Here is a 19,956-nt window from a genome sequence, read left to right as displayed (position 1 = left end):
GTCATTATTTTTTACTGCTGAGTAATACTCTAATATGTATATATTCCATACTTTCTTCATCCATTCTTCCATTGAAGGACATCTCGGTTGTTTCCAGGTCTGGCTATTACAAACAATGCTGCTGTGAACATAGTTGAGCATATACTTTTGTTGTATGATAAGGCCTCTCTTGGGCATATTCCCAAGAGTGGTATTGCTGGGTTCAGGGGTAGGTTGATCCCGAATTTCCTGAGAAACCGCCACACTGCTTTCCAAAGTTGTTGCACAAGTTTGCATTCCCACCAGCAATGGATGAGTGTACCCCTTTCTCCACAATCTCTCCAGCAAAGGCTATCATTGGTGTTTTTTTATTTTAGCCATTCTGACAGGTGTAAGATGGTATCCTAAAGTTGTCTTGATTTGCATTTCCCTGATCGCTAAGGAAGTTGAGCATGATCTTAAGTGTCTTTTGGCCATTTGAACTTCTTCTGTTGAGAATTCTCTGTTCAGCTCAGTGCCCCATTTTATAATTGGGTTGATTAGCCTTTTACAGTCTAGTTTCTTGAGTTCTTTATATATTTTGGAGATCAGACCTTTGTCAGTTGCGGGGTTGGTGAAGATCTTCTCCCAGTCAGTGGGTTGCCTTTTTGTCTTAGTGACAGTGTCCTTTGCTTTACAGAAGCTTCTCAGTCTCAGGAGGTCCCATTTATTCAATCATGCCCTTAGTGTCTGTACTGCTGGGGTTATATGTAGGAAGTGGTCTCCTGTGCCCATGTGTTGTAGAGTACTTCCCACTTTCTTTTCTATCAGGTTCAGTGTGTTCGGACTGATATTGAGGTATTTAATCCATTTGGACTTGAGTTTTGTGCATGGTGATAGATATGGATCTATTTTTATTGTTTCATATCACCAGGAACCATTGAATTATTGGTAATCTTTGGTTAATTTCTTAATGCCCGGGTGTAACTTAGATTTACCACAGAGGGTGGGCTTCATCTCTTAATTTAAAAATATTGCAATCATTTTTTTCCCAAAACAAAAATCTACTAAATAATAATGAATCAAATTGGAATTGAAACTACTTCCCCTACCAGGTAGTAATGGGCATTATTGTTAAGCTTGAGCTAAGACAATGAGGGCTAGTACCTTAATCTGAATTCCTTCCAGTGCTCTGTCAGATTCTCAGTGATTATACCATGTGCCATAACCCACACTCTAACACTAGAGGCACACTACCTCAATGTAGGCGACAACAACCAAGAAAACATAAGTCTCCTTTTGCTTCCATTGTGTTCTAGAATGAGTATTTTCCTGGTGTTCTAGCACCAGGATATATACATTTCAAGCAAGCTTAACATGTCAACATGTAAGAATGTCTGTGCCTAACTTCAAAATGTGCCCCTCCAAACTGCATAGCAACATGTTACTTGTAGAAGTTAGGTTGGACATATCATGTTTTTCATTGTACATGTCTTTAAACTTAGCTATTAATTTAAAGTTTCTGGAATAGACTGTCAAAAATTCATTTAATAATATATCATTTTTTTTAATCCTGTAAACAAAAAAAAAGTACCAGAAAAGAATGAAAATCTTGGTGTCACCAGCTTGGATCTAAAAACTGCCATTTCCCTCCACTGGTGACCCATAGGGCGCTCATCCTCCTGAGCACGTTGTGGGAATTGTGGGAATCGGCCTCTTGATACCAGTATGGTGTTGCTGTACTGTGATGTCCAACAATTTCTTTTGATGAAACAGTTTCTGTCAATGGTTCATTCAGCTGTTTCCATGGGTGTGTTTATCACTAACGCCGTAACTGGTTTTAACTATTTATTCGCTGGGAGACAACATGCACCCAGTCTTACCTTGCAATTCGTTTGTCTTTAGATACAGCTATAATTTTAATTGTTATAGGATGTATGTCTTTGTAATTTAGTCTCTGGACCCAATCTTTGGTACAAATTGCAGCAGCTTTATACCAAAAATATTATTGTGACGTTTATCCGGTATCAGGGAGCCAGAATTGTGTATTTTCCAGCACAGAGGGAAAGCAACAAGAGAGGAAGAAAACCAGCTTTCTGGGTGACCATCTGATAGGACTTACAGGCATCTTATGGGACTTACCTGCATCTGACAGGACTAACGCACATCTGATAGGACTACCATGCATCTGGCGGGATTTACATGCATCTGATGGGACTTACATGCATCTGACAGAACTTACATGCATCTGACAGGACTTACATGCATCTGACAGGACTTACATGCATCTGACGGGACTTAACAAGCTACTCTAATTTTATGAACCTCATCGTTGTACATCTGTACTGGGGAGCTGCTTAGATGACACTATCATGTCGCAAGCTCACTCATGCTTAGAAATTCAGTGTTTACACTGGAGTTGAGTAACCATAAGCATCAAACTTGAATTACACACTTGATCCTTTTCTAAACTACAGATTAAAAAATATCACTACCATTATAATTATAACCATCATCGGTTAAATGTATTATGAGGCTATATGTGCAGATACTATTTTTGGGTCTTCATTGTGTTGCCTCCTCTGTCCTTCCTGACAACTCTAACATTGGCACGGCTACCATTCATTATGTTCCCTGCATCAGAGAAGAAATAAGAAGCGTGTCAGAGCATGTGTTGATGTTAATAGAAAATACTCAGGTTGGTATTCAAAACTGACTTGTCTATATAACTGTACCTAAGTGATAAGAAACTTGCTATGAGCATAAAAACCCATGCCCCGGTTTTTACAGCAATCTTCCCTTTCTGCTGATCCCTAGACCACCGAGATGTGGCCTCTCTGCAGCCTCCTCCTTTCTCTTAACTCTGGAGAGTTGGTTCCTGGGCATAGCGTCCCTGATTTCTGATAACTCAGTGCCGGTATTTGACTGAGCTACATGAAGCTTCCAGATCCAGCACAGCTTAGCCTTCAACTCTACAGTACCATAGGTGATCAGTTTGCCTTCTGCCGATATCAGTATCCAATGAAAGCCCGAACCCAAACAACCTAAGAATAATTTGCACGTGTTTATACTTACCTCAAGCCAGACATGGAGGTGGAAAAGAATTAGACGAAGGGACCGTGTTTCCTCAGAACTGATATGCTTTCATTGTTTCCTGTACGACAGTTGGCAGCAATCTTTGTTTATTTTGAAGAAAGGCAGGAAGGAATCAGAACACCACCCTGTGCGAACACAGGGAAAGGTGAAATGGGAGGCGATTTAACTGTGTAACTCATGGGTATCCCTGTACTATTCCAGCTGATAGATATCTGTGCACTATTCTACTCGAGATGGGCAACCCTTGTTCTCAGAAATGTGTACAACACACCAGAGCACACGACTTTTTAAATCAGCTTAGTGTTTAGGAGCACACACTGACACAGAGAGTATTTCAGTAGACTATTACATGTTGACATTAGCCTTAAACTTAGGTCTATTGGGTGAGGGGGGAAAAGTTCAACTAAGTTGTTTATACGGGCTGGGTGGGGAGAGCAGAAGAGTTAACACACCTGTTACCAATTAACTTAATAGTTTATTGACCTGATTAAATATACAGCACAATTTGATACCAAAAGGAGTGTCATCAGGTTCTCAGAGCTCTCTCTCCACAATGATGTCTAAACATTGTTTATACAACAGTGAGGACGAAGGGTGTAATTCAGAGTGGAAAGAACACCATTCCTGGCATGTGCCAAGCTCTAAGTTCGGGGCCAAAGAGATGGCTGAGTGGTTAAGATACTGGCTGCTCTTCAGGGGACCTGGGTTTGATTCTCAGCACTTCCATGGCAGCTCATAACCATCTATAAATCCAGTCCCAGGGGATCTGAAGCCTCTTTCTGGCCTCCGTGGGCACCAGGCATCCACATGGTACACAAACGTGCATACAGTTAAAACACCCACACACATAAAAGAAAAATGAAATAATTTTTAATGCCCAGGATTTGGTCTTCATCACTGTAAAAGCAAAACAAAATAAACAGGAAAAAGGACTTCTCTCCTTTTTGTTTTTGGTTATTTTTATTGTTTTTATTGAGCTATATATCTTTTCCACTCCCTTCCTTTCCTGCCCCCTTCCCTTCTACCCTTTCCCATGATCCCCACGCTTCCAATTTACTCAGGAGGTCTTGTCTTTTTCTACTTCCCATGTAGATTATATCCATGTATGTCTCTCTTAAGGTTCTCATTGTTGTCTAGGTTCTCTGGGATTGTGAATTGTAGGCTGCTTTGCCTTTGCTTTATGTCTAAAAGTCACTAACGAGTGAGTACATATTATTTTTGTCTTTCTGGGTATGGGCTACCTCACTCAATATGATGTTTTCTAGATCCAACCATTTGCCCTTAAATTTCAAGATGCCATTATTTTTTCTGCTGTGTAGTACTCCATTGTGTAAATGTATCACATTTTCTTTATCAATTATTTGGTTGAGGGGCATTTAAGTTGTTTCCAGGTTCTGACTATGACAAACAATGCTGCTATCTATGAGCATAGTTGAGCACATGCCTTTGGGGGATGATTGAGCATCCTTTGGGTATAAAGCCAAAAGTGGTATTGCTGGGTCTTGCGGAAGCTTGTTTCCTGAGAAATCACAGTACTGACATTCAAAGGGGTTGTACAAGCTTACACTCGCACCAGCAACGCAGGCGTGTTCCCTGCATTGCTCATTGCATCGTAAGTTGTCATCAGTGTTTTTGATCTTGGCCATTCTTACAGGTGGAAGATGGAATCTCAGAGTTGTTTTGATTTGCATTTCTCTGATGGCTAAGGATGTTGAACATTTCTTTAAGTGTCTTTCAGCCATTTCAGATTCATCTGTTGAGAGTTCTCCATTTAGATCTGTACCCCATTTTTATTGGATTATTTGTTCTTTTGATGACCAATTTCTTGACTTCAAACTCTACTGCAGGGCTATAGTACTGAAAACAGCCTGGTATTGACATAAGAACAGACAGGAAGATCAATGGAACCTAATCAAAGACACAGATATCAATCCACACACTTACAAACATCCGATTTTTGACAAAGAAGCAAAAAATATAAAATGGAAAAAAGAAAACATTCAACAAATGGTGCTGGCATAACTGGATATCAATATGTACAAGAATGAAAATAGATCTATATCAATTGCCATGCACAAAACTCAAGTCCAAATGGATCAAAGACCTCAACATAAAACCAACCACACTGAACTTCATAGAAGAGAAAGTGGGAAATACACTTGGATGCGTTGGCATAGGAGACCACTTCCTAAATATAATACTAGTAGCACAGACACTGAGAGCAACAATTAATAAATGGGACCTCCTGAAACTTAAAAGTTTCTATAAAGCAAAAGGACACGGTCAACAAGACAAGATGACAGCCTACAGAATGGGAAAAGATTGTCACTAACCCCACATCGGACAGAGGGCTGATCTTCAAAATATATTTTAAAAAAGTCCTTTTTTATATTGAATAAAGAGTAAATCTTTCTTTTAAAATTCTGGGAAGGGGAGAAAAAGGGACAGGTGTGGCAGCCCAGACTTGTAATCGAGATACTCTGAAGACTGGGGTGAGAAAGAGGATTGCCAATTTGAGGCCACATGTAATTTCTGGTAACCTTGAGAGTAGTCTTGGCTGCAACAGGAGAACTTCTCTCTCTCTCTCTCTCTCTCTCTCTCTCTCTCTCTCTCTCTCTCTCTCACACACACACACACACACACACACACAAAAGATGAAAAAATTTTAAAATTCATACATTAGAATTTCTCTAGTTCTTCTAGTTAATAAGAACATAAATAAATAAATATATATAAGAATCTTCTCTGTGTATGTGTGTATAGAATTAAAAACTGTAGGTGTACTAAAATTTTTATTTTAATATTACAATTATTAAAATATTCAACATATATTTATTACAAAATTGTACACCAGATGTTGCAAGTAGAGAGTTTTATATATGCTATCTTATTTAAAACTGTTATTATTAAATATTCATTTTCATCTTCCTTACTAAAAGTTTTTAATCCAGTTATAGCTTGAGGAAAACTACTTAACTTTTTTTCGATTGTATTTAAAAATTACTTAATAATATTTACTTCCCAGGACACCATGCATAATAGTTAACTATGGTTGATAAAAATTTTGACAACAAAATCTATGGAAATTCTAAAGCTAATATTGTTTTTTTTTTCTCTACAANTTTTTTTTTTTTTTTTTTTGGATCCCCTATCTTCAGGAGATCCTTCTTTCAGAAACAAACTAGTGCTGACCCATACTTATCAGCTATTAAAAAGATCTCTTGGCTTGGGGAGATCCTAATGCTTATATAAACACATCAAGTTGTGCATTAAATGTAAAGCTTTTCAGCTTAAAATATCATAATGTAGATTCTTTTTCATATTGACTCTCATGAGATTTTTTAAAGGATGTGAATATATACCCATGTGGGTTTTTCCAGATTGATTTATTTTACTTTATGCATATGAACATGTTGCCTGCATGTTATGTATGTACACCCCTTATGTGCAGTACCCATGGAGGTCAGAAGAGGATGTGGATCCCTGGACTGAAGTTATGGATGGTTCTAAGTTACCATGTGACTGCTAGGAACTGAGCCTGAACCGTGCAAGAGCAGCAGGTGGTGATGGTGCCACCATCGCCTCAGCCCCAGCATCTCTTATGATCGGTGCCTTGTGATACTATGACAGCTCCGACATTAAGTAAGCAAATGCCAAGGACAGTTACCGGCACTGCCACTTGCCTGAGGGGGATCACTTTTGTTTAGGTAGTTCCACATCACTGAAAATGTTTAAAGAATACTCGACACAATATTCTTACTGTCGTGGGGCTATTTCAAATACCTAAGCCACAATTTTATATGTACAATATTGGAAGTTCTTAAAATACAAGTTGAATTTTGTTCTTGCTGAGCTTCTTTGAAAATAATAGCAGAGGCTAAAGAGAAGGCTCGGTGGTTAGCAGGGTGTACTGTTCTTCCGAGGACTGAAGCTTGATTTCCGGAACCCAGATCAGGAGGCTCACAGCTGCCTGTAACTCAAGTTCCAGGGAAATCTGATGGCTTCTGGTCTCCACGGGCACTACATTCATGTACACACACACGCACACACACACACACTCACAAACTGTTGTTGGAGGCATGTTCAGTGCTTCTGCAAGCTATGCACACTGCCCCAGTTCCAAGTATGTGGTGGGTCTATGTCACACTATTAAGCAGTTTGTAACACGTTGGTCACAAACCACCATTGAAATTCCCTGTCTCCTGAAAGAACCAGAGTTCATGCTGGCAGTGTGGTCCAGGAAACTGCGCATTTTTTTTTTGCTACCGCTGAATCAGGAAGACCTCTCTTAAAGGAGCCATGTTGTTAAGCTGTGCTTAACTCTGTTCTTTTGTGTCTAGAACTCCTTTTCAAACTCTCTCAGGTTTAACGTGGATACAGTCAACCATGTTGGTGAATGGATAAAATAAATCTTTTTTTTTTTTTTTTTGAGACAAAGTTTCTCTGTATAGCTCTGGCTGTCCTGGAACTCCCTCTGTAAATTGGGTTGGCCTCAAACTCACAGAGATCAGCCATCTCTGTCTCCTGAGTGCTGGCATTAAAGGCGTGTACCAGCACACCATGCTGATAAAATAAATCTTTAAAAAAGATATTAAAGTTTTTAATAAGGCACATACCAAATCTAGTATTTATCTCTGCCCATCTGAATGCTTGGGTCTCATGACAGCAATGAGGGACAGACTTCAGAAGTCCTGAAATTAATGGAATGGGCTTTCAGGTGAATGAAATGGACACATCTAAACACACAGTGGCATGTACCCATAGTCTCAGCACTTGAGAAGTATAGGCAAGAGGATTGCTAGTCCAAAGACAGCATGGGCTGTGTAATACGTTTGAAGCCAACATGGGGTATGCAATAAAATCCCATCTCAAAAAAAAATCAGATTTATAATCATTTAGGAAAGTACCACTTCACAAAAACTTCTATTTAATCCCAAATGCATTAGGCCCTGGAAAATTTACACAGCCTTGTTTGTGGTCCTGAAATCTGCAAGAACAGCAATGCCCACTGAGGTAACAGGGGCGACTGGTATATCTTCTCTGGAGTGTAGTGCTTTCCTGTAGACCAAGGACTGTAATGATGAGAGGAGGTGAATAATCTTGTCAGTGGTGTGCAATGTTGTCAACAGTCCACTAATAGATTCCCACATGAACCAACAGAAGAAGACATGTGAACACTGAGGGTCTCTTCTTCCATCTTCAGTGATGAACTAACTTTAAAAACCCTTTCTTATTAGACCTCCTATGCCTAGCTTCTTCTTTATAATAAGATGTATTTTAAAAAACAAATGTGTCAATCAAGGAAGAATAATTAGCAAGTCACTGAGACCATGTCTCAAAAACAAACAAACAAAACAATAAAACAAAAAGAACACAGAATCAACATGAAATTCCTTCCTTCCTTCCTTCCTTCCTTCCTTCCTTCCTCCCTCCCTCCCTCCCTCCCTCCCTCTCGCGCTCGTTCTCTCCTTCCTTCCTTCCTTCCTTCCTTCCTTCCTTCCTTCCTTCCTTCCTTCTTTCTTTCTTTGTTTTTGAGACAAAGTCTCACTATGTAGCTCTAGCCATCCTGAAACTCACTATGTAGACCAGGCTGGCCTCGAATTCACAGAGATCCACCTACCCCTGCCTCCCCAGTGCTGAGATGAAAAGCCGCATGCCTCCTTGCCTAGTTGTTCTTTATGACGGGTCATTTGTAGGAGCCTGGATCCAAAATCTAGTTTTAAGCATGGCAGCATTTAACTGTGAGCTTGGGGGTTATTGAATTAGTGAGACTCGGTTACTCAACCCTGTGGGAAGCGTGTGTGAATAGCATCCCTTCCAGAACTCATTTTCCTCTCGAGAAGGTGTCACTTTCCCTGTGTCTGAGGATCTCTCCTTTGCAGGGATCCTCCAAGCCAGAAGATGTCTGATTTATGGATGACAAACAACAGATTGTTTGGGACAGGATAAATGTACTTAAAATCCTGAGCTCTTTAGAGCCAGTGAGACTGGTCAGCGGAGGAACTTCACACAAATCTAATGACCTGAGTTCAATCCCCGGGACCCACACAGTAGAAGAGAACCGATTCCTGCAATTTGTCCTCTGACCTCCACACTCATGTGGCATGTGTTCATACTCACATGCTTACACATGTATGTGTACCCACATGTGCATAAATAGATAAATATAAAAATATTAAAATTGTTTATTTAAAAGACAACATCTTTTATAATAGCACCTCAAACTACATGTTACATGAGTTGGCTGTGGTGAAACGCTCCTTTAATCCCAGCACTTGGAGGGCCGAGGCAGGCAGATATCTGAGTTCCGGGCCAGCCAGGTCTACAGAGAAAGTCCTAGAACAGACAGGGCTACACAGAGCAACCCTGTCTCAAAATGTGTGTGTTATATACATATATGTGAATATATACGGCACACACGCTCTATGACGCAGGCTCAGTACTGTGTAAATAAGTTTCTAAGTTGGCTTTCATGAGAGTCCCCCTGGGACACCATCCTAATGATGAATGGTTACGTCTTTATCAAGCATCCTTCTCCAGGACAGAGTCTGAACTCTACAAAACAAACTAAGCTACTCCTGTTTTAAATGAGGCTTTCAGACACCTGACTTTCTTCACTTAAGATGATAACCAGGGACAGTGGCTTGGAGGCGGAGTGTGCTTCGTTTGCATGAGGTCCTCAATACTGAAGAGGTCAAGGGTTAAGATGGCTTGCACTTCTGCAGTGGGAGGAGAAACAGGAGAGAAGGCAACACACAATATGGGATTTCCCTGAGCAGGCTCCACAAAACGTCCAGGGGAAGCAGGACTCTTCTCCAGTGAGGTTGAGGATTATGCCTTTTGTTTCCAGTGTTAAATGGCTATTGCCAAAAACATAAATGGGGTAAAGAAATAATAATTCAGAAAGAGGGGGAAATTGAAGCTGAAACATATTTTATATGTATGTATTATCTCATGGGATGAAATATACATAAATAGAGGGACACATCATTTTAATTAGTACCTGGTGAGCGCAGAAGCACTTGACTCAATACTAATGATCTTGATACTGGCGCTGAACCAGAACTAATGTCAAAAATTTGCAAAAATTCAAAGAACATCACCCATAATATCAATGTGTCCTAACACCAAGGTCATTCTCTAATGATGGAATTTTATCCACCTACATAATTTATGTGTAAATGAAGAATATGGATACTTGACATGTCTGAAAGAAAGGGAGAGAAAAAACCCCCACCATTTTCAAGTTTCTGCTCCGAGACAGTGTTCTTCTCAACGTAATTCCAAATCATAGCACATCTCCAATATCTCTCTCGAGAGTGACCTCAGAACAGCCTCTCTCCCTCTGAATTACCAATTACTGTCTTTTATACTTCCTCCTGAACTGGATAAAAGCTACCCATCTCGAACTTATCAGAAAATACGTTATAACTCTGGAGCTGAGAGTCAAAGGAGTTTTTCCTTAAACCGTCAACTCCAGGGTAGTGGCCTTTTTTCTAAAGGCTGGAAAATCTACCTTGGTCTTTGAAGATTTTATCTGAGGAAGCAGTCCACCTGCTGTTCCTGTGACTCTGGGTACCAGGGTCAGTCTTCTGTTTTGAATGCATGTCTTTCAAACTAGCCTCAGGACACTAAGTGGAGTCATGGGAAGGCGTCAGGGAGGCACCGTCTAAAACTACTCTGCGAACCTTCAGATATCTTCTGAGCCGAGGTGGCTGTGGGTGCTAGGGATGTGTGAAGCGAGCGAGTGAGCGAGCCTCTAAGCCCTGCCTTCATTGCAGCCCCTTTTGTAAGACCCTCTGTAAAGCCACCAACCACATCAGAGCGCTAATGGACATTAGTAGCAAGGGCGAGCAGGGTAGAAAGCCCAGCGGCTCAATTACCAAGGACAAAAGATGCGTGGCCCGTCGCATGCGCAGAGATCTCTACCATACGGTGAATACAGGTGGTCTCACCATCCCCACCCCACCCTAGGACCCAACCCCAGGACCTCATGCTTTCTACCACTGAGCCTCACTCCCAGGTACTGCTTGCTGATTTCCCACACAGCCTTCTTATTCTTTTGATAAGACCGAGGAAATAGCCCAGAGAGGTGAAATAACTCCTCCAAGGTCACAAAGCGTCTAAGTAGCAGAGTTAGGATGCAAACTTTGTTTCCTGGGCTGCTGGGATGTCTGATTTCCATGCCACCTGCCTAAGGAGGGGGTGATCCCAGCATGTGAAGCTGTGTGTTCTCACTGGGAGGTCAGAGAATAAAGAAATCATTGAACCCCTGAATTAAAAGCCTCAAACAGGGTCATTACAGTGAGGAACTGAGGGATGGAGGAAGTTCCGACTAGAAATGAATAGCCCTGTGAATTGTGGCTGCTTAATGGGAAGGAGGCACAGAGACAGGAGAGGCAGAGGTGAGCCTGGGGGGGGGAGGTGCGGGGGGGATCTGAGCCCCATAGAAACAGAAACAGTGCAGGAAGAGCCGCTGATTCCAGACTGGGAGCAAAGAAGGGCAGAGCAGCCCAAGACGGTGCTGGCAGCCCTTGTTTCCGAGCGACTGGTTGCTGACTGTGGGACGCTGTGGCTACGTTTCACCTTCACATTTATACCGCGCTTTTCGCCCAGAACATCATTCTCTGAGCTGAAAGAAATGGGAGTGAGCCGTTGTGCAGTGGTGCATGCCTGCTCAGCTTATTAAAACGTGGGGAGAAGGCAATATTTCACCCCCCAGAAATAAAAAAAAAGAAGGAAAGATAGACAAGTGAGAGCGGCTAATCCATCGGAAGAAATTAGCAGGCAGAGTCGGTAGCTGTTTGAGATGATGAACGAGGCTGAAATGGCTACACAGGCTAACATGCACTTGGATAATTACTCCAAGCTCTCGGGCTAAAATCTGTCTTGGAGGAGCTGGAAGGCTTTGATGACTCAATTTCAATGGGGATGCTTATGAAATACATAGTAAAACCTATTAAAATTGAAATTGTTCTTGGTAGGTATTCTGCGACTGGGCTGGTGACCCTGTCAGGCGGCTTTTTAATAAGGTACACACTATTTTTATTCTCAAAGTGGCATGCACTTCAGCTGCTCCCATACTCAGTTTTAACCCTGTATGGACCTGCCTGGGGTTTCCCCACATGTGAACGCTAAGCAGTCTGCATTCTCTTTATATAAAATGATGACTTTCCAGTTGAATGTGGATATGGTTGCCTTTCAGTCTGTGTTTCTTTCTTACTCTGGGATATTTTTCTGCTCCACAGACAAGGACTTGCTTTGTTTATATTTATTTATGGGGGAGGGGCATTTGTGCCATAGGACATATACAGGTAATAGCTTATAGAAGGAAGTTCTCTCCTTCCACCGTGTAGGTTCCTGGGACTGAACTCACACCATCAGGCTTGGTGGCAAGCACTTTTACCTACTAGGTCATTTTGTCATCCCAAGAAGGATTTGTTGGCAAGGTTTATCATTCCTTTGTGGAAACATCTGTAAAGATTTTGATACTATGTATCCACCCGTCTAAATCGACTTCTTTATCAGGTCAGTGGTTCTTGTGCTCTGCTGTGGCCACGATGAAACTACTCATGTAGACGATGTCCAACCATAACCCAAAACAAACCCTATATTTACAAATGAATTAAAATGACATCATTGTTTTAAGGAACCCTCCTCCCAAGCACCATAGCAGCTCAAGGGTTTCTCAGGCTGCAATACCCAAAGGGTGGTATCCACACCACAGCTCGAGGACCCAGGAGCCTGCAGGCTGCCTCAGATGCCAGAATCCTCATAGTTATTACAAGATTCCAGGATCATACACACTCCTAGGAAAGCTTGTGGCACACTATGCTCATGCTCACTGTTTCTGATCCATCTGTCTGCTAAGTGCCCAGCCAAGTGTTTCTCATGTAATACATGTTTGTGGGCCAGTGAGATGGTTCAGAGGGTGAAAACACTCGACAGACAAGCCTGGTGAACCATTTGGTCCCCAGAACCAACTCCTGCAAACTGTCCTTTGACCTCCAGAGGCAAGCCATGCCATTAGAGTACATGCAGACTCTCTCTCTCTCTCTCTCTCTCTCTCTCTCTCTCTCTCTCTCTCCCTCCCTCCCTCCCCTCCCTTTCTTTCTCTCTCTCTTTCTCTCTTTCTGTATCTCTCTGTGTGTCTTTCTCTTTCTGTTTCTCTCTCAATAAGTTTTAAGACAAGTTTGAAGAAGACATTTATGCACAGATTCGATCCCTTTATTCAAAAAAAATGTATAAAGAGACCCAAAAACTATGACAAAGAAACCAAACAGCACATTCAGATGCTACACAAAACCATAGGACACAGAGACAAGTTGAAACATAATTAATTTTCCAATTAATCCTCTCAGAGACCTCAGAAGCAAAACTGTGATTCACAAAAGAACAGGCTTCTCTGAGAGCGAGCCAGCGGCAGAAGATGAATGAGCACTGTAAATGAAAACTAGAACTTTCCAAATGAAAGATCCGCTTCACAAAGACTGGAAATGAACACACAAGCCAGTTCAGCACAGAGAACCTTGGGGAGAGGATGGAAATGTCCTCCCTACCCATTCCTTGAGCAAGCATCTACTGGATGACTCTGCCAGCCAAGGGCGTTAAACGTGCCAGTGAATAGGAAGTGGGAAGCCATCCTGGCTGCTAGCACTGAGGAGGTGAAAATAGCATAGAAGAGAGAAGACAAGTCAGTGGTGGAGACTCATTCACAAGGAACTTCAAAGGAGAGAACAGAGAAAATAGAATATACCAGAAAACTGAACAGTGCCTTAAGCAACCATTTGTCTCCCATAAGTTCCGATTTCTGTTTTTTTGCTGGCTGGCTGTCATCAGCTGCTAAAGCCCATGGGGTAGCTGGTAAAGCCCACCACCGCTCAGCTGTCCTTCCAGGTAGGAATCTGAACTCCCTCCAACTCTGAGCTACTGCCAGGCACACATACACATCCATATTCTTCATCCTTGCTTGACCCCCTCCTCAAAACCCTCATGGCCTTCACCTTGACCCATCCTTGGCTCCAGGGTTACATCATGGAGTATTTGTGTATTCTTTCCAGCTGATTCACAGCCTCAGAAATCTCAAACTCTGTGCCGAAACTCCACAGCACTCCAACCTTCCCTTCCTTCTGCTCTATCCCAGGAGTCCCCAGTGCTATGAACTGTTCCTGGTCTCTCTCCACTAAAGCCCTCCTGGACCCATGGTGGATCACAAGAACCCCAGCACTCTTGTTTTCCCACCAGCCTCTTCATCTGGTGAGATGTGGACTTCCGTTGGCCAACCACTCAAACCCAAGCCTTGGGCTTTTAGAGAAAAAAGCAAGAAATCGTTTAACTCTTGAAAATCTCTGACTTTATTATCACTCTGAATCAAGCCTTTCCTTCTCACCCACCCATCTGCTCTCTCCTTTCCTTCAGCATATGTCAACCGCTCACCGCCGTCCTTCCACTTTCTTTCTATTCCCATGCCCCTCTGTCTCAAGCAACATGTCCTTCCCCACTCTTGTTTTGGGTTTCTGCTCTTCGGTCCTGTCTGTGTCCTTAGCAAGCAGCCCTCTCCAGCCGACTCTATGGCCTTGACTCCTCAGTCATCTCCTTTCTTCTTTTCCTTATGTCTTCAGTTCTTTTTCCCTCTTTTCTGGTTTATTGATTTCACCCTAAAATTATAGCCTCACTTCTCTCAGACAAAAAGGGAACAACCAAACTTAACTCATTACCATTCCATTTTGGAATCAAAATTCCCCCATGGTGTGGTTTCATTTCATATTTTCAACACTCAACTCAACTCATGGCATGTCTGACTTCTGTCAACCAATTGCACAGGCTGATGTGTTTGTCACCTCTTATTGCCAAGTCTGAATTGGCATCTTAGCAAATTCCTCTACAGTATCTGGTCTTTATTTCTCTCTTTGCAACCAAACTCTATTGTGCTGGCTGTCCTCTCTCTAACCATTTCCTTCTCCTGGTTTCAATGTTGGTATTTCTGCACTTAATCCAAGGCTTAATAAAAACTTTAATGTTTTTTCTTTGGTGATCGTATTTACACACTTCTCAAGGGAGTAAGAGACTAAGTGTGTATGAAGGGCAGATGAGGAGTCCTTAGCCAGAAAAAATGTACCGGGAAGTCTGTGGCTGCATTAAGACTAGAGGCAACAGATTTAGACTTTCTAATTCCTCCAATCATGTTATTCTACTCATGTTCATCCCCCATATTGGCTCCTCTATTTATACCCATCCTGATTATTCTTGTTTTTTTTTTCTTTTTTTTTTTATCTCTTCTAGACCAGGCTGGCCTCGAACTCACAGAGATCCGCCTGCCTCTGCCTCCCAAGTGCTGGGATTAAAGGCATGCGCCACCACCGCCTGGCCCATCCTGATTATTCTGACCATGTCCATGCCCACCCTATCTCCTCCAATCTTACATCTTGACCCCTCTAGTCATGACCATGCCAATCCATATTCCTCTAATATACATCCCGATACCTCTACTCAATTTCATGCTCATCCTGGATCCTCTTATCATGTTCATGCTTAGCCTGGTTTCTGAACTTATATCTGGATTCACTTTGATTCCTCTAATGATGTCCATGTTCATGCTGGTTCCTCTAAGTAATTCATACCCATCGTAATTCCTCTAATTTGTATCTATACTTATCCTGATTCCTCTGAAAAACAACATATTCATTGTATACTGCTGCCTTTTGAGCCTGTAATCACAGCGGACATGGAAAAGTGACATGTGTGGTAGAAGCTGTGGGATGCAAATATTTTATTTTCATCAGGAAATATGTGTAATTTATTGCATCTCTGACTGTTCATTTGGGAGGATTTGGTGTTAGTGGAAAGAAAAGCATACAAGCACCCTAATCCCTTTCCCTGCCACAAGGTCTTATTCCCTGTGGAATGTAGAACAATTCTGTCGTTGGCATCTTCTACTACATGAGGGTTTTATGTTGCTGTAGTATTTGTGGCTTAGTCAATGCTCATAAAACAGACACAGCGACTAACAGAAAGTAGAGATTTATTGCTAAAGAGTTAAGTCTCTAAGACCTTTTATGTGTTTATTTTTATGGTCATGTTATCAGAAATTACACAACCTTTTTATTTCTCTTTCAGGAACAAAGGAGAGTGAGTATTTTTTAGTCGCAGGGGCATGGCTGTGTTTCTGTTTTTATTTGCTTGTCATTTGGAATTTTGCTTTTTTTTTTTTTTCGATTTATTCACTACCCAAGCAGTGTTTAGATTGTGTCTGTGGTATACAAATATGACATGTGTTTTCCTTTGCTGAGAGAGATGTTATATTTTCAGTTCAAAAGATGTTTTCCAGCTAAGTGTAGGAGTCCTCCGGTGTGATCCTTGCACTTGGGAGATAGGAGGTAGGTGGATCAGAGCTTAAGACCATGCTGAGCTGTGTAGGAAGTGTGGGTCTGCTCTAATTCTCTTTACTAATAGAGCTTCTGTTTGGGGACAAGTTGAATATTCACGCCATTGAGGAGCTACAAAACAGTCTCATAGGTCAGTGTCACTTTTTTGTATGAATCAGTCAGTGCCAGTATTAGTCAAGCTTGAGTTTGCTGTCGTCCATGCTCAGTAAGCAGCTGCTCAGCAGACGTTCACATATATAAGGTGTGTCCAAACTTTCAATGCGGTAACACAACTCTTGTCATCTCCAAAGTATACATTAAAAAAACATGTAAATGGTTTACAAAGTAACTGCAAAACACATCATAATACCTTAAGTAGCTTATGAATTTTCTCCACTGAGAACATGCATAGATATCCTGTGACACACGTGTATCATTTAATAGCCTTCTCAGCTTCTCATTTAAGGAGCAAAACATGATAGATAGCATTCTTAAATTAAGGAAAAATACTAGGTAAGCCACATTGAATCACAAAAATGAATAGAATTTCTTTGAGACCCATAAGTCATCTTATTTCATTAATTCAACACTTTCAAATTTTTGTAATAAACTATCCACTTGACTTTATTTTAAAAACTATATGCACCAGAGGACTTTAATTGTGTTTTAAAGCAATATTCCATAAACAGCTAAAATTATTACTTTACTTCCTTCTTAATAAGTAAAAATACAAAATCTAACTGATAGATATATCCCACCCCAATATGATAATATGAAAAAATATTTATTTAAATCAGCATATTTAAAAGATTTTAAAATTAGCTTTATAGAAGAACATATATCAAAAATGTAAAAATTATTCTATTTGTATGTGCAACAGATGCATACAACAAAATTGAAATTAAATACAATACAAAAGATAAAATTAGATAAAACTTTCAGAAATTTAAGGATGCAAATCTCTGTGAAAGAAATTGAAAAGACTCCCCAGGGGGTATAGATGAGGGTGTGCAATCTCCAGAGGTTAAAATGAGGGTATGACATCCCCTGGGGCATAATGGGGGTGTGCAATAATAATAATGGGAGTTTATATAACAACATGTCTACCTATCTATAGATTGATCTATAATTTATGTTATAATTGATCTATTATCTATCATCCATCTACCTATCCACCATCAGTTATCTCATATATATATATATATGAGATATATATATACACAAAAGTCTATCTATTTACAAAAGTCAGCAGAGGAAAAGTAGAAAATGATGGAAGAATTTTTGTACATTAAAAATTATGTCTTTATGAAACTAAAATAATAAAAACATTGGATTAAGTGGTTAGTCCAGGACAATGGAGCAATGACTGTATTAGAATGCTCTCAATGATACCTGTCTCATGTAGGAATTTAACATATTACGGGTGTTTTTAAATCATGTGTATGTGCATGAGTCTCTTGACTACTTGTACTTATATGCACTGCATACATGCCTGGTTCCCACGGAGACTAGAGAGGATGCTGTATCCCCTGGATCTGGAGTGGATTGGAAGTGTTATGTATTATTTCACCTAATCTTTGCAGTAACTCTTTATCCCAGCTAGGGACATCCCACTTTTTCAAGGTAAAGAAACAGATGAGGGGAGGAAAAGTGGGTTGTCCAGCTCTCACTGCTAGAAAGTAAGTTTAAAAGTAGGCAGATAAATATATTGGCTTATAATCCCAGCACTGGGGAAGCTGAGACACAGATCCCTGGGGCTCACTAACCAGCCTGTCTAGCCTGCTCAGGAAGCTGTAGGCCAATGAGAGGAAAATACATGGTGGGTTGCTCCTGAGAAATAATAGCTGAGGGTGACATCCATATGCACGTGTACATATGTGCACTCAGAACTGCACAGAAGTGGGGGACACAAAGCAAAAAACTGGAATTCCACCTCAGAAGTGCCTGGTTAGTCTCTGCTGTCAGCTACTGTTCATATTTTTCTTATAAAACAGTGTAGTTGTGTGTACTTCATTGTGCCCTAAGAAAGCTTGAAGACATAAATGCTAAATATATAAAGATTTAGAGGAAACATAAGCATAAAGATTTCTGTAGCAGAAGTTTCTGTCCTGCCTGGTCCCACATCATTCAGTCCCAAACACACACATAGAGACATATATTAGTTATAAACTGTTTGGCCTATTAGCACATGCTTATTATTAACTAGCTCTTACAACGTAAATTAACCCATAATTCTTGTCTATGTTTAGCTGCATGCTTTGGTACCTTTTCTCAGTAAAGCATTCTCATCTTGCTTCCTCTGCGTCTGGCTGGTGGCTGCCTTTCCTCTTCCCAGAATTCTCCTAGTCTGGTCACCCTGCCTATACTTCCTGCCTAGCTACTGGCCAATGAACATTTTATTAAACCAATAACAGTGACAAATCTTTACATGGTACAAGACCATTGTTCCACAGCACTCCTAAATGACCTTGGCTCCACAAAGCATTGTGAATGAAGCAAGCACGTGATGGAAGAAAGGGATAAGGAGAGGCCAGTACTTCTGAGTTCTATCTTCTTATCTTTGCAAACAATATAGGAATAGTCCATCTGGGAATCTCAAGACTTCTCACAAGTAATAGGTACAACTTTAAATCCATAAATCCATCTTTCTTCTAAGGTGACTTTTCTTCTATCCCCCCCCCCGTGTGTGTGTGTGTGTGTGTGTGTGTGTGTGTGTGTGTGTGTGCTACTAGTACATATAGACTACAATGCCACTCCCTCCCTACAGACTAAGTCAAAAATCCCGAGCTGCTTCTGTTCTTTCTCCCTGCTACATTGTATTTCTAATGGTTTCTGGGGGCTGGGGAGGACAGTTTGGTGTGTAAGCATTGTACAAGCACAAGGATCTGAGTTGGAACCCCAACTCCAGCACAAGAAAAGCTGGGCACTGAGGCATCTGAGACCCCAGTGATGGGGAGGCAGAAATCAGTAGGTTAGCCAATCAGAGAGGCCTAAAATCCATTGAGAGACCTTGTCTCAGGAAAGGAGGAGAGTGTTAGAGGAAGACACCTTGTGCCCGATATTGACCTCTGACCTACAAACACACTGGTATGTGCATCCCCCAATCCACAAATGCATAAATATGTCACACATGCACACACACACTGATAATAAATTAAATACTCAGTCTATAGTACAGTAATACCTGTTTTATTGGTCATTCAGCATCTTCCTTTCAAATGAAAGTATTTTATAGGACACAAAATTACTTTATCCTAATCGATTGTAATATTGAAAAATAACATCTCCATGACTAGATGTCTGTACCACGTAGGTAAATTTTAATCAAACATGACAGAGTTGGGGGAGAAAGCAATGTCAGACTCATAAAAGCCAGCTGATTGGTGGAAGCAAATGTGAAAGCTGACTGAGTCCAATCATTTTAGCTGTTTGGGGTTTGCCGTGACGCTAATGTCACCGAGTGACTTCAAGGCGCACATTTATGGTTTTGTTACAGATTAGGAAAATCAGAGTTTACTGACCTCATCACCGACCTTCC

The sequence above is a fragment of the Alexandromys fortis genome, unplaced genomic scaffold (genome assembly GCF_014885135.2).
Source record: "Alexandromys fortis isolate MF-2015 unplaced genomic scaffold, M_Fortis_MF-2015_v1.1 scaffold_62, whole genome shotgun sequence".
In the NCBI taxonomy this organism is placed as follows: Eukaryota; Metazoa; Chordata; class Mammalia; order Rodentia; family Cricetidae; genus Alexandromys; species Alexandromys fortis.
This window is presented reverse-complemented; position numbering follows the sequence as displayed.